This window comes from Trichechus manatus, unplaced genomic scaffold, assembly GCF_000243295.1.
Source record: "Trichechus manatus latirostris isolate Lorelei unplaced genomic scaffold, TriManLat1.0 scaffold00049, whole genome shotgun sequence".
In the NCBI taxonomy this organism is placed as follows: domain Eukaryota; kingdom Metazoa; phylum Chordata; class Mammalia; order Sirenia; family Trichechidae; genus Trichechus; species Trichechus manatus.
In genome coordinates this window covers 7,097,525-7,119,814 of record NW_004443985.1, presented here as the reverse complement: position 1 = coordinate 7,119,814, position 22,290 = coordinate 7,097,525, and the positions used below count along the sequence as shown (strand labels likewise).

Genomic DNA, 22,290 nt, shown 5'->3' with positions numbered 1-22,290 from the left:
CAAAATCAAAACATTAACTACACAACTCAAACAAATAGAGAACAGCAAAAAAAAGCCCACAGCCACCAGAAGAAAGGAAATAATAATGATCAGAGCAGAAATAAATCGAGAATAGAGAAACAGTAGAAAGAATCAACAAAACCAAAAGTTGGTTCTTTGAAAGAATCAACAAAATCGACAAACCACTGCCCAGAAAAGAAAAACAGGAGAGGACGCAAATAACCCAAATAAGAAATGAAATGGGGGACATTACAACAGACCCAACTGAAATAAAAAGAATTATAAGAGTATTATGAAAAACTATACTCCAACAAATTTTAAAACCTAGAGGAAATGGACAAATTTCTAGAAATACAATACCTACCCAAACTATTACAAAGTGATGTTGAAAATCCGCACAGACCCATAACAGGAGAAGAGATTGAAAAGGTGATTTAAAAAAAAACAAAACAAAAAAACTCCCAACAAAAAAAAGCCCTGGCCCAGATGGCTTCACTGGAGAATTCTACCAAACATTCAGAGAAGAGCTTATACCAGTACTACTCAAACTATTTCAGAATATAGAAAAGGAAGCAACACTTCCAAATTCATTCTATGAAGCCAGCATAACCTTTATACCAAAACCAGGCAAAGAAGCCACACAAAAAGATAATTAAGACTGATATCTCTCATGAATATAGGTGCAAAAATTCTCAACAAAATTCTAGCCAATAGAATTCAGCATCATATCAAAAAACTAATTGACCATGACCAAGTAGAATTCACACCAGGTATGCAAGGATGGTTCAACATTAGAAAATCAATCAACACAATCCACCACATAAATACAAGGAAAGAAAAGAGTCACATGATAATCTCCATTGATGCAGAAAAGGCATTCAACAAAATCCAATGCCCATTCCTGATAAAGACTCTCAATAAAATAGGTGTAGAAGGGAAATTTCTCAACATAATAAAGGGCATCTGTGCAAAACAAACAGCCAACATCATTCTTTTTTTTTAAATTTTTTCCCATACAAAAATTTATACATACATTGTTATATGACTCTAATTGTTCTCCCCATACTGTGACAGACCTCTCCTCCTTTCCACCCCTGATTCCTCATGTCCATTTAACCAGCTCCTAACCCTCTCTGCCTTCCCATCTCACCTCCAGAGAGAAACTGCCTGTTTAGTCTCTTCTATCTTCTTGAGCTAAGAGACACACTCCTCACGAGTGTTACTTTATGCCCCGCAGTCCAGTCCAATCCCTGTCTGAAGAGCTGGCCTCAGAAATTGTTTTAGTTCTGGGCTGATAGAGAATCCAGGGGCCATGCTTTCTGAGGTACCTCCAGTCTCAGTTAGACCATTATAAGTCTGGTCTTCTTACTAGAATTTGAGTTCTGCACCGCACCTTTCTCCTGCTCCATCCAGGACTCTCTGTTGTGTTCCCTGTTACGGCAGTCATTGGTGTTAGCTAGGTACCATCTAGTTCTTCTGGTCTCAGGCTAATGAAGTCTCTGGTTTACGTGGCCCTTTCTGTCTCTTGGGCTACTACTTTCCTTGTGTCTTTGGTGTTCTTCATTCTTCTTTAGTCCTGGTGGCTGGGACCAATTGATGCATCTTAGATGCCCACTTGCAAGCTTTTAAGACCCCAGATGCCACTCAACAAAGTAGGATGCAGAACTACCACAGCCTCCACCAGACTGAGTCCAGTACAACTAGATGGTGCCCGGCTACCACCACTGACTGCTCTGACTGGGATCACAATCGAGGGTCCTGGACAGAGCTGTAGAAAAATGTAGAACAAAATTCTAACTCACAAAAAAAGACCAGACTTACTGGCCTGACGGAGACTGGAGAAACCCCAAGAGTATGGCCCCCAGACACCCTTTTAGCTCAGTAATGAAGTCACTCCCAAGGTTCACCATTCAGCCAAAGATTAGACAGCCGCATAAAACAAAACAAGATTAATGGGGCACAGCAGTCCAGGGACAAGGACTAGAAGGCAGGAGGGTACAGGAAAGCTGGTGACAGGGAACCCAAGGTTGAGAAGGGACAGTGTTGACATGTCATGGGGTTGTTAACCATTGTCATAAAACAATATGTGTACTAACTGTTTAATGAGAAACTATGCGTTCTGTAAACCTTCATCTAAATTACAATTAAAAAAAAAATAGAAGCAATCCAGGAAGACTCAAGTTTACAAAAAACTAGATTAGAAAGTGATTATTCTCCTAAATAGGATTTTATGATTTCTTTTGTGAATAGCTTTTCTCTAAGGCTCTCAAAGGAGCCCTGGTGGCGCAGTGGTTAAGGTGCTTGACTGCTAACCAGGTCAGTGGTTCAAAACCACCAGCCGCTCTGTGGAAGAAAGATGTGGCGGTCTGCTTCCATAGAGATTTACAGCCTTAGAAACTCTATGAGGTTGCTATAAGTCAGAATTGATTCGACGGCAGTGAGTTTGGGTTTGTTTTTTTAAGACTTTCAAAATACATTTTGATTTACAGCAACTTAATAACATCTTAAAGGAAAAGAACTTTTAAAATAGTAATACCTACATTAAAACCGTAATTGTATTTTTAAAAGATATTGGAAGGAAAATATTGCTATCACATTTAAAAACTAAAACATACTCTTACAACTCAATCATAATAAAAAAAAAACCTAATTTAAAAATGGAAAAAGAATCTAGATAGACACTTCTCCAAAGAAGTTATCCAAATGACCAGTAAGGACGTGAAAAGACACTCAACATCATTAGCCATCAGAGAAATGCAAATGAAAACCATAGTGACATACTACTTCACATCCACTAGGATAGCTAAGATAAAAAAAGACAGATAATAACAAGCAGTGGCGAGAATTAGGAGAAATTAGAACTCTTATTCATTGCTGATGGGAATGTAAAATGGTACAGCCTGGTAACTTCTCAAAGGCTAAACACAGAGTTACTGAACGACCTAGCAATTCCACACCTAGACAGATACCCAAGGAAATTGAAAACATCTGTCCACACAAAAACTTTTACACAAATGTCCATAGCACTATTAACAGAAGCCAAAAATTGGAAACAACCCAAGTGTCCATCAGCAGATGAATGGATAAACAAAATGTAGTATCTCCATAAAATGGAATATTAGTCAGCCATAATGAGAAATGAAGTACTGATGTATGCTATGATACAGATGAACATTGAAAACAGCATGCTAAGTGAAAGAAGCCAGTTACAGAAGGCTACATAGTGTGTGCTTCTAATTATATGAAATGTCTAGAATAGGCAAATCTATAGAGACAGAAAATAGATTAATGGCAGCCTAGGGCTGGGGGGTGAGGTGAGGCTGAAGGAAAATGAAGAGTGACTGTTAATGGGTATAGCATTGCTTTTTGTGGTGATGAAAATGTTCTAAAATGGATTGTGGTGATGGTTCACAACTCTAAATATACTAAAAACAAATACCAGCCCTTAATTCTTACAACACTGTAAGGTAAGAAATATGTTCCTAATGGTTTATATTAGAAAAAACTCACAATAAACGTTTGAAGCACCTTCACCAAGTATTAGCAGTAGTGTTATCTGAGTTATGTTGTTGTTGTTAGGTGCCATCAAGTCAATTACCACCCATAGCGACTCTATGTACAACAGAACGAAACACTGCCCAGTCCCTCACCATCCTCACAGTCGTTGTTATGCATGAGCCCATTGTTGCAGCCACTTTGTCAGTCCATCCTGTTGAGGGTCTTCCTCTGTTTCGCTGACCCTCTACTTTACCAAGCTTGATGTCGTTCTCCAGGGACTGATCCCTCCTGATAACACGTCCAGAGTATGTGAGATGTTGTCTCGCCATCCTTGCTTCTAAGGAGCATTCTGGCTGTCCTTCTTCCAAGACAGATTTGTTTGTTCTTCTGGCAGTCCATGGTATATTCAATATTCTTCACCAACACCACAATTCAAAGGCGTCAGTTTTTCTTCAGTCTTCCTTATTCATCATCCAGCTTTCACATGTACGTGAGGTGATTGAAAACACCATGGCTTGGGTCAGGACCACCTTAGTCTTCAAGGTGATATCTTTGCTTTTTAACACTTTAAAGAGATCTTTTGCAGCAGATTTATCCAGTACAATGGGTGTTTTGATTTCTTGACTGCTGCTTCCGTGGGTGTTGATTGTGGATCAGAGTTACAGGATATGAATGGTTTGGTTCTTGTTTTCTGAATGCTTTTCTGGATTTTCCAAGTTTTCTATCACAAATATAGTGTTCTTATTATTAAAAACAAAGTTATCAGACTTCTTTAAGTTGTTGGGATGCACACGCTGAGTCTGACGTATTACTACCCTGAAGAGCCCTTGACCAAACAATTGGGGATCACGTGGAATCAAAGTCCGAGCAGAGCAGAGCTGGGCAACATGGCAGAAGGACAGTGTTTGAGCCATTGCTCCTCCACATTGGAAGCTCTGCTGCTTCCCACAGCAAAGCTAAGGCTTGCTGAGCTTCTGGATGCTGGTGGGAATGTGAAGCTCACGAGAAGGGCTATGTGGGCTCAAACTCCGGCTCATCTCAGCCCAGGTCTGCGGTTGGCACACTTGGAGAGGATGCCGTGGTCAAACATCGCACTGTCCTCCACCCTGAGAATCTGGACAATTCCGGACACCTCAGTGTATCTCCTGCTCAGCCCTCAGACTAGTTAGTTTCTCGGGGTCTCCTGCTGAAGCTTTGTGAGCCGTAGCAGAGAGAATGTGGTTCTTTCTGGTTGCTTCTGGATGGTGGTGTTTAAGTTAACCATTTGTCTGAGTCTGAAGAAAAACGGCTGGCTTGTTTTAGAATTCATTATCTGCCCCCAAAAAAGTTTATTCTTGAGCAAGTTTTGTACTTGGATTGCCTCCGGGTTTGGGTTTTTAACCTCCTGCAATGAAGTTTGAATTTGAGACTCCCAAGAGCAATTGTAGAAAGTATCCCCTTGCATTTTTCTTAGCAGAGAAACAGTGGATTCAGCAGACAAGTGGATTTTGGAAGGTGAACGGAGGTTTCCATTCCCATCTGCCTAATTGTATAAGCTGTGGCACAATGGGTAAGAGCTCAGCTGCTAACCAAAAGGTCGGCAGTTCGAATCCAGCAGCCCCTCCTTGGAAACCCCAGGGGGCAGTTCTACTCTGTCCCGTAAGGTCACGAGGAGTCGGAATTGACACAGTGGAAACGGGTTTGGTTTTTTGGTTGGCCTGACCTTGTCCTGAATGCAGGTAGAAATTTCATTTTTTACATAGCAGGTCAAAAAGACTGAAGCGTGGAATGTATCGATAGGGGAAGCTGCCTTGACGAGTTTCAGTGATACAGCCAATTGGTCTCTTCCTCCACGCGGATTCTTTTTCTCTCACATTAATCGAGGAGCTGGTTATCAGTAACCACCACTCCCCTGTCAGTTTGTCGCACGGTGGTGGCTTAAGTGTTGCTTTGCTACTGGAAGCTCTGTCACCAGTTTATCAAATACCAGCAGGGTCACCCATGGTGGACAGGTTTCAGCGGAGCTTCCAGACTGAGATGAGGAAGAAAGGCCTGGCAATCTACTTCTGAAAATTAGCCAATGAAAGCCTTATGGCTCACAACAGAACATTGTCCGTCTCAGCTTCAGGGGCCCTTTCAGCTCCACGGAAGCAGGGAGACCTGCAGGGTGTGAGGTCAGAACTCTTGCTCACACAGGAAGCACTGTCTTATTTCCTGCACTCCAGGCAGGTAAGCATCAGGAGCGTGAGCAGACCGAAGGAACAACAGACTCTAGGAAACAGCAGCTAGACAGAGAGCTGGAGAGCCTTCTGCCTCGAGGGCAGCGCTTCCCGCCCTGAGGATGCGGCTTATCCCACCTGGCAGCTGTGGGGCACGCAGGAGGCGTCTTTGGTGGAGGGAAACATTTCACAGTCCTCATGGTTTGGTTTTGATTTCAGATCTTTTGAGATGAGCATTAAAGGAGGGCCCTGTGACTTTTGACCCCCAGTTGTCAAAATTATCGACATGAGTTTACGACAGTGTCGCAACATTTTTGTATGACTTCCCACCTCCTGGCACTCTGAAGTGGGAGGGTAGGGGTGGGGCTGTCTCAGATCAAAGCAGGTCACCCTCCGAACGATCCCTTCAGGGGACCTGATAAGTGGAGTCAGCGCAGACTAAGCCTTATACGGTTTTACCTTGACCTCAAATGGAACTGTGGACCTGTAGGCAGTGCTGGGAGACCAGGTTCTTTAGCAGAAAGGAGTCTTTGAACCTGACTTTAAGCTATGACTTTGCCAGCTTGGTAGAATATGGCTTCAAACGTGACCTTTCACTGGGCTAGCTTTAGTCTCCCTTTCTGCAGTGGGGATTTTCATGTCTTCATCATAAGGCTATCGTGTGGCTAAATGGATGTGAGCGTGATGTAATGGGTGATATCCTATACAGATGCTAATGGTGGTAGTTAGAGAGGAGACAGTTACTGTCATCCTGGGATCAAGCATCTCTCTTCCAAGAAGAAACGGAAGATGTTTTATATTGACTCTCCCTAAGGTATCCTTTTTCCTTCTCCTTTGCCTTTAGTACCCCCCAAATGGAGGGAAACCTGCATTCGAAAAGGAAAAATGCTAAAAGAAGCCAGTAGAACAGAGAATAATGTTGGCATTTGACAAGGGGCTCCACCCAAGCCTGCAAACTCATAGGGCAGCCTGGGGTATCACTGAATCCAATCCCTTCATTTAACAGTGTGGTTGCCATGCTGTTTGCTGTATGTCATTTTTTTAAACTCTAAGCTATTTGGCCAGGATTGGTTGCTGCTTTGCTTATTGTGATCTGGGACCAGAATTAAATATGTTTCACTCATCCGTCGAGAATACTGTGTTCTATATGAGGCCTTTGATCAGGTCATTGGCATCCAGGATCCTTCCTAAGTCCCTGGGTACAGAGCCCCCAGGGGAAAAGGAGGAGGGAAGATAGGGCTTCTCAGCCTTGAGCTGCCTGGAGGGCTTGTTAAAACCCATTGCTGGGTCCCATCTCCAGAGATACTGATTCCACAGGACTGGGGTGGGGCCCGAGATCCTGGATTTCTGACAAGACTTAAATGATGCTGATCCTGCTGGTCTGGGGACCACACATTTAGAGAAGTAAGACTATCGAGCAAGGGTCGGCAAATTGTGGCCCTCCAGCCGAATCCAGCCTGCTGCGTAATTTTGGAAAGTGTTTTTGGAAGATGGCTACTCCCATTGGTTTACATATTGTCTGTGGCTGCCTTCATGCCACGAAGGCAAAGTTGAGTAGTTGTGACAGAGACCATATGGCCTCCACAGCTGAAAAGATCGAGTACTTGGCCCTTTACAGAAAAGCTCGCCAACTCCTGCTTTAGAGGTTCCTCAGCACCCTGAGCCCAGTGGTTCTAATTATGGACATGGGCCACCCTTTCCTTCATTGGACCCTTACCGCCAAGATGCCAGGCATGCCAAGCATTAAGTTATGCTTCCTGGAAAAAAAAACAAAAAACTTGAGAACAGTAATCAGGCTATTTACCTAGATCTTTGCAGATCATGAAACCCCCTTCAGGCCTTGCAGCCACCTAGATGGTGCTGTGCCCATCTTGTGGAGGTACAAACTGAAGCTCTGAGGGGAGATAAATTACCTGTGATCATACAGAGTGCTGGAGATAAACCCAGATCTGTCCTTCCTACTACACTGCCTTGCATACAAGCTAAAATTGGGTGGAACTTAGTATATTAGTTATCTATTGCTGTGCAGTAATTTACCCCAAAACTTAGTAGCTTAAAACAGTAATAAATATTTATCATCGCTCACAATGTCTGTGGGTCAGGAATTCAAGATCAACTTGGCTAGGTAGTTTTAGCTCAGGTGTTTTCATGAGGCTCAGTCAGATGTTAGCCAGGGCTGCAGTCATTTAAGGCTTGACTGAGGCTGGAGGATATACTTCCAAGGTGCTTTACTCACATGGCTTGGTAAGTTGGTCGTGGCTTTTGGTGGGAGGCCTCAGTTCTTCTCCACAGGATGGCTTGGGTGTCCTCACAACATGGCAGCTAGCTTCCCCTAGACCAGTGATCCAAGATCAACACAGCCAAGGGGAAGCTGTATCCTTTTTAGGATCTAGCCTCCCAAGTTACATAGTATCATCTTCCACCACCTTCCATTCACCAGAAGTCATTAAGTCCGGCCTACCTTTAAGAGGAGGGGAATTGAATTTCACCTTCGAATGGAGGAGTGTCAAAGAATTTACGTACATATTTTAAAACCACCACACGTGGTTGGCCCAATGTGCAGATTTCCCTCCCATTGCCTGCTGGGAATATCCAGGTCCTGCGGTATTGCCTCAGTGTGGGTCTTTAGTTGACCATAGATTGTCAGACTAGAGTCCTAGGCAAGAGCAATGTTAAGTCACGAATGACTAGCGACACCTTTGTTCTGCCCTGGAGCACCCATGGGGCTCCTAGGGTGGTGCTTGAGAAGGGATTGGGGAGGGCCAGAGGGAGACACCCACCCTCACAGTGTGTTTAAAAGTAGGAAGAAGACCAAGTGGTTTGAAATCCTCCCGGGTGATTCTGATAGGCTCCTCCTAGGTGCAGGCCCCTCACTCCCACTTGAGAACTGATGATCTGATCACACCCTCCCATTTCCCAAACTGGGAAGCAGAGGCCCAGGGAGGTCAAGTGCTTGGAGGGAGTGACCAGGTCAGAGGCCCTTGCTGTTCTGGTCAATGCTCTACAGTCCCTTTTGTAAACACATGTCAGTAAAAACTTTGCAGGGGCACAAGGAGAAGGCTACGAACTTGTGAATTAAATGTGCCCTTTAGAGTTTTTCCATTAATTCCTCATCTCAGCCAGCTGGCTGTACTTCTTGTTAGATCTGTTCCCCTGGCAACGTCTGGTTCTAATGGGAGAGAGTTGAGTTTGTTCTTCCACATCCTGCCACCTCTGGAATGTGTGGGTTTTTTTAAGTGTAGGAATTAACCCAGACAGATGAACAGCAAGCACGCTGGTTCTAGCTCCTTAATCTGTCATAGGCAGTGTTTGGCTACCCTCTAGTGGATACATGGGAAAGGCTGCCATGCTTGCTGAACAGCATAGGAGCGGAGATGGCAGCTTAAAGATCCCCTTGACTCTGTAAAGACAGTATTCAGCAGATGCAGGGAGCAGTCAGCTTGATGGTTCACGGATGGGGTAGCCTCACCTGCCCTGTTGTCTTCTCTGGCTCAGTGGATTAATAACCTGCCTTACTTGAAAAATGCAAGGAACAAAAATAGGAGTGCATGTACATATATACCTTGTTGTTGTTGTCACCATCTAGTTGACTCTGACTCACAGCGACCCCATGTGTACAGAGTAGAACTGCTCCGTAGGGTTTCCAAGGCCGTGACCTTTCAGAAGCAGATCACCAGGCCTGTCTTCCGAGGCACCTCTGAGTGGGTTCAAACCGCCAACGTTTAGTAGTAGAGTACTTAACCATTTGCACACTCAGGGACTCCTAGGTGTATATGTACATGTGTGTATATATCTTGGTGCAAAGTATGTATATATCCATGTGATGGCAAAGAATGGGAATCAGCAAACTTTTACTGTAAAGGGCCAGAGAGTAAATATTTTACATACTCTGATGTTGTGGCACAAAGATAGCCATAGATAATACATAAACAAAAGAGCGTGGCTGTGTTCTTGGGCTGAACAAAACAGACACGTGGACTACAGGCTATAGTTTATCAACCCCTGGTGAAGGAGAAAGAACTGGATTTTGTTTGTCTCTCACCCTAGATGGTAAATTCCTCAGGTGCAAGGACCCCAAGCCTCGCTTACCTTTGTACCCTGAGCCCCCACTGCTGTGCCTAGCCTGGAGCAGGTGTTCACAAAGTGTTTACTGACCCCGACTGGCTCTTATGTCAACCTCTGTAATACGTCAACCTTCTTCACTGATTTCTTAGAATTCATTGAAGTAAAAGCAGCATACTCTGGGAACTGGATGTTTAAACCATCTGAGTGAATAGGATTAGCTGCCATCTCTGTATTCTTTCTGTTTCCATTTAAAAGACACCAAGTTGCCACGTGAGCGAATAATAGACAAGAAGGCCTTGTAATAATCGGCCTGTGCCACCTGGAAGATGGCACGCCCTGGTGGCCCGGCCTCAGAGGCCAGCTGCTGGGAATCTTTGTTTGCAGAACCTGGGGTGGGTTTGCATTGAGGCATCTAGTACTTTTACCAGAACCTCATCACCTCATGGAGCCCTGGTGGCATAGTGGTTAAGAGCTACAGCTGCTAACCAAAAGGTCAGCAGTTCGCATCTACTAGCCCCTCCTTGGAAACCCTATGGGGCAGTTCTACTCTGTCCTATAAGGACTCTGTAGGGTTGCTATGAGTCTGAATCAACTCAACAGCAAGGGGTTTAATCATCTCATATACATGTGAAAGCTGGACAATGAAAAAGGAAGGCCAAAGAAGAATTGAAGCATTCAAATTGTGGTGTTGGTGAAGAATATTGATTATACTATGTCTGTGTGTTCCTTGGCTTGTTCTGCATTTTGCCTGATCTCTTGAAGAGTTCTGTATATTAATTAATCTTTTGTATTCTACCTCCGGTAATTCTAAGAAGTTCTCTTCCTTCAGAAAATTTCTTGATTCTCTGTTTTGGGCACTTGCTGAAGCCATCATGGTCTGCCTCTTTATGTGATTTGATATTGACTGTTATGTCCAAGCCATCAATAAAATAAGTTATCATATTTATTTTATGTTTGCTTACTGTGTCCTAGCTTCTTGTTTTGTTTTGTTTTGATATGTCCAAATAGGCTGCTCGTGTGAGCTAGTTTGATTATTGGCGCCTTTGAAGCTCTAACGTCCTATCACCAGGTGGTTAGATCTGTTACTAGGTATGTGAGCCCAGGAGTCCATTTACTTTTCTTGTATGGATTCAGCTCAAGTGTCCAGATAGTCAGTCACCAAGTATGTGGTGCAGGCTCTCACCTACAATCCTAGACGGACAGGGGTGATTGGAGTAGGCACAGGTATCAGGCTGCAGTAGGGGGTCATGCACTGAGCAAGGCAGGGGGCTGATAGCTGCCCCTGAGTGTCTGAGAGGAAAGCATGTCCCTGTTCCCTAGAGCGTGTAGGTTTTGCAGTCATACTATGGGCACCCAATGCTGTTGGCTGCAAGGACTGGGAGCCACCACTTATTCTTGGACCCCTGTTGCAGGTAGCATGGGTGGAGCCACCAGTCCTCAGGCCCCTGATATGGGTAAGTGAGGACCTTGCTTAATGAGCAGAGTGGTATCAAATGTCACAAACCTCCACTCCACTATACAGCTGATGCAGTGAAGTTAGGCTTTAGGTGTATACCCTGTTGTACTATGCTAATGAGGGCCTACGCTGTTGAAATGGGCCCACACAGTTCTATGCAGGGGTGAAAGGCATTCAAAGTCTGTGGATCCCTTATGCCTGTGCCTAGGCAAAGGAGCTGTGCCTGCCCTGAGTTTCCAGCTTAGAGGAGCCGGCAGATTACTTTTTCCTGTTTGTTAATTTGTTCCATCTCCAAGGTCGGAAGAATGGCTCAGGGCACCTGACCAGTCCTACTTTCAGCCCAGGGGATGAGGCAGTTGCTCAAGCCAGTCCAGGACCCGGTGCAGAGTGGGGAGGGAGCAGATAAATGGGAGAGAGGTTCTTCCCAAAGGGGTGTTTTTTTATTCACGTGGTAGGTTAAACACACGTACTTATCTTTTGCCAATTGAGCGCTGCTTTTCACTGGCTCTGGAGGCCTGAGCAGACTCTCTGCCGCTCGGTCTCTCCCAACGTGGAAAATGCATCCTAAACGCCACTGCCCACCTCACTGCACACCCTAGCCAATCCAGCCCACAGGACGCCGGTTCCCGCCAGGTCAGGTCTGACAACTCCTTACTGCTTCTGAGCTGTCTGTCCCTCCTGCTGCCACTCAGTCCAATTCCTCAACTTTGCCTTTGATGTTCAGGGCTCCTAGATTGTCATATATAATTGATTCACTTGTGTTTTTGGGTCTTTGTTGTAAGAGGGACCACCGTAAGCGTCTGACTACTCAGCCATCTTGGCCCCACCTCTGATGATACTATGGACTGCCAGAAGAATGAACAAATTAGTCTTGGAAGAAGTACAGCCAGAATGATCTTTAGAAACAAAGATGACGTTGAGACTTCGGCTCATTTACTTTGGATATGTTATCAGGAAAGATCAGTCTTTAGAAAAGTACATCATATTTGGTAAAGTAGAGGGTCAGTGAAAACAAGGGAAATCTTCAATGAGATGGATTGACACAGTAGCCACAACATACCAACAATCATGAAGATGGTGCAGGACTGTGCAGTGTTTCATTCTGTTGTACATAAGGTCACCATGAGTTGGAGCCGACTGGATGGCAACTAACAACAACTCATGCCCAGAGGCCTGCACTTGGCAGGGGCTGGCTGGTGGCGTTCTAGGTAATGCCATATCCCTAACTCAAGCAAGGAGACAGAACTGGAGCTAGCTTTTTTATCTTTCAACAACCCCGTCTTCACCATTGTACATCGCTATTCCTCTAGGGCAGTTTTATAGTCTGCTAAATTACTGTTTCTTTGGTTATTAATTATAATAGTAGTTACCATTTATAGAGCATATTTGTCTCATTACATGGGTTTTAGAAAATAAATATTACCTGTGTACTATAAACAATGAAACTGAGGCACAGAAAAGTTAAATGATTTGAGGTGTGATATTAATACTATATAGCACAATGGTTAAAAACTTGGGCTAAGTTATTTAACTCACTGTGTCTCCGTTTCCCCAACTGCAAAATGGTGATGATAAAAGTTACTCCAGAAGGCTGCTGCAAGGGTTAAATGATGGAAGACATGTGAAGCACCTAACTTCTTTACTCTGTAGTAGACATTATGCTATTACTATTACCCAGGTCTTGGCACCCTTAGGTGCTCAATAATTATTGGATAAACGAATGAAAGTGATTTGCTGAGTTGTACAGCTGGTAAAATTCCAAAGCCGGAATCTTTCTACCAGACCAGATGGCATCAGCATTATACCATTTGACCAAACAGGAACAGAGCACGTGGTAACCATGGCATTGAGGTAGAGCTTGTGGTACTGAGGGTGTCCACGTTGGGCAGAGAGGACAGAACTCATGAGTCAAAACACTTCCAACTTGTGATTCACTTAGCTTGACATCATGGTAGTATTATTGCTCGTAGGATAGCCCGCAGGTCCCGTCCAGATGTCCAGAGAGCTGAAAGTAGCAGAGACAACTCCGTGGCCCCATTTACGTGTAAAAATCTTGAATGACAGTGAAAAGGAAGCTCTTTACCTGAAAAAGGAAGGGAGAGGGAGGCTCTGAGAGTCATTGTAAACCCTGGTAATAATGTTAGCATAGTCGTAATAGCTGACCCAGTGCCTGTCTTGTACCAGGCACTGTTGCGCATACAGTCCTTAACTCATTTTGTCCGTCTGCAGTCCTACGCGGACAGTTTCTGTATCTCCACTTTGTGGGTTAGTAACTTGCGCAAGGGCAGGGAGTAGACCCAGTTGGGCTGAGTCCAGAGTACATTCATGCGCCATGTAACATCCATTCAGGCAACATCTGACCACATATACATCTGTGATGCCATAAGGTTATAAGAGTTCAGAAATCCTGATTGGAGAACAGAATATAGCAGACGTAACTGGGCATAGCAAACGCAACAGCTTCCCGCACGCAACACGTGTATGTCATGTCTCTTGTATACAAAGCGATTGCGCTGCCAGGCAAATAATGGTACAGTACATATATAACCTATAACACATATGTCTTCCTGGTCCTAAAAAAAGCCTGTGTTACTGGCTTACGTATATACTGTACTGTACTTTCAATTGTTATTTTAATGTGAACTTTCCCTGCTTACAAATAAAAAGTTTACGAAATAGCAGTGTATGCCTCAACTCGTAGGCAGCAGCATCCAATCTCATGTATCACACATCTCTTGAGTGTTGTAGCGTTATCTCTCTGTTTAATTTTCTTTCGAAAATATTACCATAAAGTGCATCATGGCTCCCAAAACCAGTGTTAGTGATAGCAGCAGCAAGAGGCAAAGGAGAAGTATCGATTTGGAAGTGAAACAAAAGGTATCCCATATAGCTTTGCTAAGTATATAATGTGGTGTTCACTCAACATCCAAATCACATAATGTCCTGTTTCACAGAACATATTATAGACATTAAGCGAAAGGTGACTGTACGTGATTTTCCCCACTAAGCAAGCTCTGCCTCCCAGTCAGCCGTTACCACGTGGCAGCAGCACCCAGCCAGAGAGTAGAGAAGTAGGGCAAGAAGAGGGAGAGGATGAGGGGGTAAAGTAATCTCCCTATAGACTCTGTGCTATGAACTAAAGTAGTACCGGACTAGAAGTCACAGCTGGACACTATTTCTGCTTTGACCACTAACTAGCTCTGTGACGCTAGAGTGATTGCTTGTGAACATCTCCTGAACTTCTCTTGACTCAGTTTCTCTGCCTCTAAAATGATGGGTGTATCAATTTCAAACTAACATTCTATGACCCTCAAACCACTATGGAACGAGTCTTGACTTTGAGAAAAGATGCCTTCCATGAAGATTGGTGTCAGCTGCCAGGCCGTGGGTCAGCCTGTTCTGGAACTGGGCTGCTATCTAGTCTTAATGTGTAAGACCAGGGCCTATAGAAGACCCACGTCACCAGATGGAATGTGTGTCTCACACCTTTGCATTCCCGCCACCACCCTAATGTGCATTTGGCCCAAACCATGGTCTTTTCTATCGCCTTATATGCATGTGGAAGTTGGATAGTGGAAAAGGAGAGCAAAAGAAGAATTGTTGCATTCGAACTAAGGTGTTGGCAGAGAATATTGAATGGACTGCCAAAAGAATGAACAAATCAGTATTAGAAGCAAGGATGGAGAGACTTTGACTCACTTACTTTGGACATACCATCAGGAAAGATCAATCGCTAGAAAAGGACATCATGTTTGGTAAAGTAGAGGGTCAGTGAAAATGAGGGAAACCCTCAATGAGATGAATTGAGACAATAGCCCAACAGTGGGCTCAAACATACTAACAATCCTGAGGATGGGGCAGGACCGGGCAGTGTTCTGTTCTGTTATACATGAGGTTACCATGAGTTGGAGCCAACTTGATGGCAACTAATGACAACAACTCCTGTTAATCTATTTAAATCTCAAACTTCCTCTAAAGCCTTTCTTAGCCATCCAGACTTGGTCAGTTCCTTGTCCTTTACATTCTCCTATCAGCCTAGTTTCCTTTCATAGGACTTATCACAATTTACAGTTAAATATTAACATATCTTCTTAGGGGATAGAGACCATGTCTGTTTTAACCCCACCATTGTTCCTCCAGTGAGAACTCAATGAGATTTTGAATGAATTAATGTTGCCATGTGTGTGCCATATTAACCACATCTCAGAGGAGCAGCCAGGCATAGTCAATAATATTGTACGATTCTCTCCTCGCAGGGTACATAAGAGTAAATCCACAATAGTGGTTTCTAGCACTACTTCATTGTAAGGAATTTATATGATAAGTAATTTAAAGTCCTAGGAGATATTTGAGAGACGTGCCGAGCTTACCCCTGAAATAATTCTACTCTCCCGGACAACGCCAGCTAGGAACAGCTGGTACATTGCTCCTGGGGTAGCCTAGTTAACCATCTAAAGTCACCTGTCTTTTAAGGCTGAAGTACAGATATAGTCAGTAATGGTGCTCCTTTCAATAGAGGCTAAGAGCAGAAATTGGCTAACTTGTATGCTGTAACAGTGTAGCACATCCTGCCCTCCAGCAGTGCCTGGAATAGTCCATGGCTTGTAGTAGATGCTCATAAATATTTGAATAAATGAGACTCTTTTAACAAAGCCAGGAGATAATTCCTCTGAGGCCCAGAAAGCTGCTCATGAGCTTGATTCCATAGGAGAGGTGCTCACTGACAAACTTACTGTGTCTTTCAGTATGACTATAAAAATCTAGGACATCTGTTTTCTCGTTGTTGCTGTTAGTTGCCAATTGAGTCCATTTCAACTCAGGGTGACCCCATATGTGCAGAGTAGAACTACTTCATGGGATTTTCAAGGCTGTGACCTTTTGGAAGCCGACAGCTAGGGCTTTCTTCCAAAGCGCCTCTGGGTGGGCTCAAACTGCTAACCTTTCAGCTACTAGTCGAACATTTAACCGTTTGTGCCACCCAGATACTAGTCCATAGGATATTAAAATAAAGGAGATGTACGTGTGTGAGGGGTGTACACACAGAGGCAGAGGAAGGCTGTTACAATCAGCTCACTGAGAGCCACAAGAAGTAACAGTTGGTCATTTTTAATTTTTAAAAATTTGTTCATAGCAGACCACAGATGTCTGGTACCATTCAGAGTAGGTACAAGAGCAATTAGGTTCTACAGCACAGAGCAGTAATTGACATATGTGATGTTTGTGATGACCCTAGGTCAGCAAAATGTTTAGCTATATTAGGAAGACAGTGTTTAATTTTAAAAAAGAGATACAGATTGAGCTCATAACCCTAATTCTTATAGGGGAGGAAGGAGAAGAAACCTCTTATCACTAAAAAGGAGAAATCTTTAGCTTAATAAAGATCATCTATCAAAAACCAACAACAAACCTCACACAAAGGTAAAACATCAAAATGAACAATGAAGATGTTAGAATAAAACAAGGATGATCACTGTCACTTCTGTTCTGGAAGATAGTTCCGAAGACTGTAGTCAGTACAATAACACAAGAAAAAAAAAGTGGTATAAATATTTGCAAAGCATCAAACTTACCTCATTGCAGGTGATGTGACTGCTTTAGCCAGAAAATGCTAGGGAATCAGGTGGGTAAGTGTTAGAGTGCAGTAGGATGGCCAGACACCTGTAGTGCTGAAAGGCTTGTAACAAACAGTTGTCACCCCATACCTCCTTACTCCAGCAGTCCCCTTTCCCGGAGACAGCCACCTGAGAAACCTCTGGCTTTACCCATGTCTATATTTATAAATAATACATGTGCTACTGTCTTCTGATTCAATTTTACATGTTAATTGGTAACTTCCCATTATACTACCATCCCCACTGCTTCCCTTCCCCATGTTGTAATTTGTTTAAATCAGTATTCAGTGTTTATATTATCATCCCTATGCAAATATTATTTAGAGCTGAGGGTTATAGTAAACAATGATTTCTTTCTTTTGGTTTTTTCCTGAAGTTCATCATTGCCTTTCTTTTTTTTGCTTAGTTTCCTTTGTAACTAATTTGCCTCACATTTTCCAAGAACCTCTCAGTGAAGTTTCCCACAAGACTAATCATATCAGATAGTTCCAGTTTTTGTCTTGAATGTGTCTCTCCTGGGGACCTCCCTTCACTGCCAACCTTGGAATTCCCTTTGCCTTTCTCTTGGGTTGAGTTCCTTGTTTCCTGGATCCCTTGTCATCTCTTTCTTGGTTTACTTCCTCGTTTTGGTGGAGCACGTTCTCTAATAGCTTCAATGAGTTAAACAGAAAGTAAAATGACATAAGGCCTGGTGATGACAGCTGTTGAAATGGCTGTCTTGAATCACTGCTCCAATCTGGTCTGATTACGTTCATATCTGGTGTACCTGTGAGGCTTAGATTTACTTTCACATCTCTCCTATGTAGTTCTGTTGCTCTATTCCATGTTTCCTTTTTCTTAGTTTACACCCTCATTTTGGTGGGTCATATCCTTCAGTATATTCCTGAGGAAGAATGCATAGGAGAAAGTAAATTTTTTAGACATTGAATGTCAGAAATAAAATTTATTCTTTTCTTGCTCTTTGTCAGTAACTTTGCTGAGTAATTTCTAGGCTGGAAATCATTTTCCTTCAGAAATTTGATCAGGATCATAGTCACCCCATCCTTGTAGTAATTTTGAAAGAGTTTTGGGAGGGAGAAAAATTAGATTAATGTGCTCAGTCTGACACCTTTGCCAAGAATCCTGAAATACATGCTGGCGCAGCAGTGAACATAGATGAATGGAATAGGAGAAGGATTCTAGAAAACGACCTGATATATAAAAAGTCACCAATATATGATATTAGATCAACTGACAATTTGCTACAAAAAAATAAAATCAACCCTCATACTGTATGTAGAATTCAATCACAGTTGGATTAAAGATCTAAGCATACAAAACTACAAGAAAATTTTTGGAAATATTTTTATAACCTTGTGTCGATGAAAACCTTCCTGAGGAGGAAAACCTTTCTAAACAGACAGGAACACAAGACAACCTAAGGAGTGACCAATTAACTGTGTAAAAATTTGCAACTTCCATATGACAAAAGGCTCCACAAAGTTAAAAACAAAGCTGGATGGTAAAAAGAATTGCCCCATATATAGCAGGCTACTATCTCTCTTATGTAAACACCTCATACAAATCTCTATGAAGATGATTTTTTAAAGCCTATCAATAAATAGAAGGAGCCCTGGCAGCGCAATGGTTAAGCACTCAGCTGCTAACAGAAAGGTCAGCGGATGAACCCACCAGCTGCTGCGTGGGAGAAAGACGTGGCAATCTGCTCCTATAAAGATTTACAGCCTTGGAAACCCTTTGGAGCAGTTCTCCTCTGTCGTTTCGGGTCACTGTGAGTTGGAAAGGACTCTACGGCAATGGGTTTGGTTTGGTTTGATTTGGTCATCAATAAATAAGAGCAGAGCTCTAAGTGGCTAGTAAGCATTTGAAAAGACAATCTACCATTCTCACCACTGATCAGGAAAGTCCACGTGAAAACAGGTAACAGTGGTTCAGAAAATGTAGTCCCTGGACCCACAGCATCAGCATCACCGGGAAGCTTGTTAGAAATGCAGACTCTTAACATTTTAGAACTACTAAGTCGCCAACTGTGAGGGGGTGGGACCAGGTGGTCTGTGGTTTGGGTGGTCAGACCAGGCAATTCTGATGCTCCCTCAAGTTGAGAGCCCCTGAGAAATAATAGCCAGAAGAACAAATGAACCACTTTCAGCATCATGGATGATCTCACAGTGTTAGGGAAAGAAGCCAGATGTCAGAGTACATACTATATAATTCCATTTGTATGAAGTTCAAAAACAGGCAAATGTAATCCAGAGTGATAGAAATCAGAATAGTTGTTACCCTTAGTGGAGAGAAGCGAGGGTGGAGCAGGGCAGCGGTCATGTTCTGTTTCTTGATCTGGGCGCTAGTTACCCAGGTGTGTTCAGTTTGTGAAAATTTATCAAGCTGTTCACTTAGGATTTGTACGTTTTTCTCTATGTTGTTATTGTTATTAGGTGCTGTCAAGCCGGCTCTGACTGCTGGCGACCCTATGTACAGCAGAACGAAACACTGCGTGGTCTTATGCCAGCCTCACAATCATTGTTATGCTTGAGCCCATTGTTGCAGCCACTGTGTCAGTCCATCTCGTTGAGGGTCTTCCTCTTTTTCATTGACTCTGTACTTTACCAAGCATGATGTCCTTCTTCAGGGCCTGATCCCTTCTGATAACATGTCCAAAGTATGTGAGACATAGTCTCACCATCTTTGCTTTTAAGGAGCGTTCTGGCTGTACTTCTTCCAAGACAGATCTGTTCGTTCTTTTGGCAGTCCATGGTATATTCACTAGTCTTCACCAACACCACAGTTCAAAAGCGTCATTTCTTCTTTGGTCTTCCTTATTCATTATCCAGCTTTTGCATGCATATGAGGCAATTGAAAACACCATGGCTTGGGTCAAGCACAGCTTAGTCTTCAAGGTGACATCTTTGCTTTTTAACACTTTAAAGAGGTCTTTTGCAGCAGATTTGCCCAATGCACTATGTCGTTTGATTTCCTGACTGCTGCTTCCATGGGCATTGATTGTGGATCCAAGTAAAATGAAATCCTTGACAACTCTTTTCCCCGTTTATCATGATGTTGCTTATTGGTCCAGTTGTGAGGATTTTTTTTCGTTATGTTGAGATGTAATCCATACTGAAGGCTGTGGTCTCTGATCTCCACTAGTAAGTGCTTCAAGTCCTCTTCACTTTTCAGCAAGCAAAGTTGTGTCATCTGCATAATGCAGGCTGTTAATAGTCTTCCTCCAATCCTGATGCCCCATTCTCTATGCTGTCTTCAAATAAAGCAGTGAAAGGCACAATATGGGATCTCTCTCTCTCTCTTTTCAGTCTGGCTTTGAATCATTTAAGTCGTAGTAATTTAGGCTAGTGCGGGTGCATGGGAAGAGCACCCATACGTTGGGGAGAGGGTAAATTAATACGAGGTTTTGGAGAGCGTTTGGCAATATCCCTATTCTGGAAATTCCACTTCTAGGGATCTGTCCTAGAATTCAGGTATGCACGGGTATATAAGAATATTCTCGGGGCATTTTTTTCTTACAAACAATAAGGAGACAACCTAAATTTCCATCAGTAGGGGGCTGGTTACATGAATTATGGAGAACTGGGTAACCATTAAAATTGGCATAGATCTGTATGTAGCAGCGTGGAAGGATGTCCTCCATAATATTGCTGACTGAAAAAAAGCAAGTTACTGGCAATGTGTACAGAGCGATCCACGTTTATCAGGGAAAAGTATACAGATGTGCAGGTGAGTGGTCATAAAGGCAAGGAAACATAGATACAAAATTGATAGTATTGGTTTCTCTTGAAAATTTAGAACTAGTGGGTAGGGTTGGAGTTGTCCTTTCTTTGTATACTCCTCTGTTAATTTTTTTTTTTACCTACATTCTTCATTTTTGAATGTTCAAAAAGTCTTAGCTTTATCATTCAAGAAAAAGTTTTGACTTAAAGAAATGCTTATCCAGGAAAAGAACAAACAATATTTTTTTAAGTCTAATCAAATAAAGCCTAGGGTTTGTCATATGTACACACACACGAAGCAGGAAGTGAGTAGGTTTTGTGGAGTGGTTTTCTTCAGAACGGGTTACAGCAGGAGATAAAAGGGTTGCTTCCGGATATGTTTCCGTTACCTAGGAAATTGACTCAGGTAGAAAAATTATTTTATTGATAGGGGCATTCTTTTTCTGTGTTCGCTGGCAACGTCATCGGTCCAGTATCCCTGCCCTTTGAGCGATGGCTCAGTTAATGATACTGTCTCTGTGTATGAGAGATAACCACCGCTAGCCCGTTAGACAAAGCAGCTCTAGACAGTGGGCTCCGCTTGCTTTAATAATGAAAAACGGTTTTGCATTCAGAGCCAGGAGCTGATAGTTGAGCTAAACAGGCTGGATGCAAGCCTGTGCTGGAAATTCTTCACCCCTGCATGCCCACGGAGAAGCAGAGACCAGAAGCTCACATGAGGTGCCTCTTCCCTCAGCCCCTAGGTTTCCTGTGTGAATCGTCAGCCAAGGGCTCCTCTGACCCTTTCGCTTTGAATCAGGAGTCTACTGAGCCCGATTACGTCTCTTACCAGCCTTATTGATCCAACTGAACGTCAGGTACACGTGTATGGATTACCTGTCAGTTAGGATGAATTCGGGCCAAAAACAAAAACAAAAACCCATTAGTGTGAGATTTAGTAACACTTTCAGAAGTTACATCCTGTTTTGTGCATCTTGACTTTCAATATTGTTGCCACAGATGTAAGCACCAAAAATACATCTTCATTAAGCATCTTTTCTTTGGAACTCATAGGCAATATCAAGCAGATAAAAGAATGTCAACTTCCCATCGCTAAAGAGGGTGAAACAGTAACGTTTAGAGTCTGTTACCTGCACAGGCATTCAAACCATTACAGAGAAGCAGATTCCTCTCAGAAAGTGATTTAAAAGGTTGGCCCCTTGAGAGCAGGGAATTCCCAGGGGCCACCTCTGAGTGGACCATCTTGTTCCCTTGACGAGTATCAGCCTGTGAGCAAATTCCAGCCACGATCTGGGTTGTTTTGCCCTGTGAGGTGTTTTAAAACTCTTTAATTATTGCTCTCATTTAAACATCAAGGTTATCATGTGCAAACTTGAGTTTCTGGCAGTGGGAGAGGGGGAAGATCTGGCAAACCGGCCGGCAATTTAGCAGTAATTGCCTGGAGCTGAGCAGAGACTGACCCCTTACGACAAGACGTAGGTTTTCTTGTTTGCCGTGGTTCCTGCTTTTCCTGCTAAGTTTATATATCTTACCTTCCTGGCATTTGTGGGTACATAAGTTTGTAACCATTACCGTATTCTTAAACTTTATATGCGTGTAACCAAACCAGAAAAGCAAACCCGTTGCCGTCGAATCCGTTCCGATTCATAGCGACCCTATAGGACAGAGTAGAACTGCCCCATAGGGTTTCCAAGGAGCGGCTGGTGGATTCAAACTGCTGACCTTTTGGTTAGCAGCCA

General features: G+C 43.1%; 1 protein-coding gene across 2 annotated transcripts in view; it reads left to right on the top strand.

Moving 5' to 3' along the window:
- CMTM8 (CKLF like MARVEL transmembrane domain containing 8) overlaps positions 1-22,290 on the top strand; it is a 114,502-nt gene that overhangs the window by 76,329 nt on the left and 15,883 nt on the right. The gene's annotated exons all lie outside the window — the stretch shown is intronic.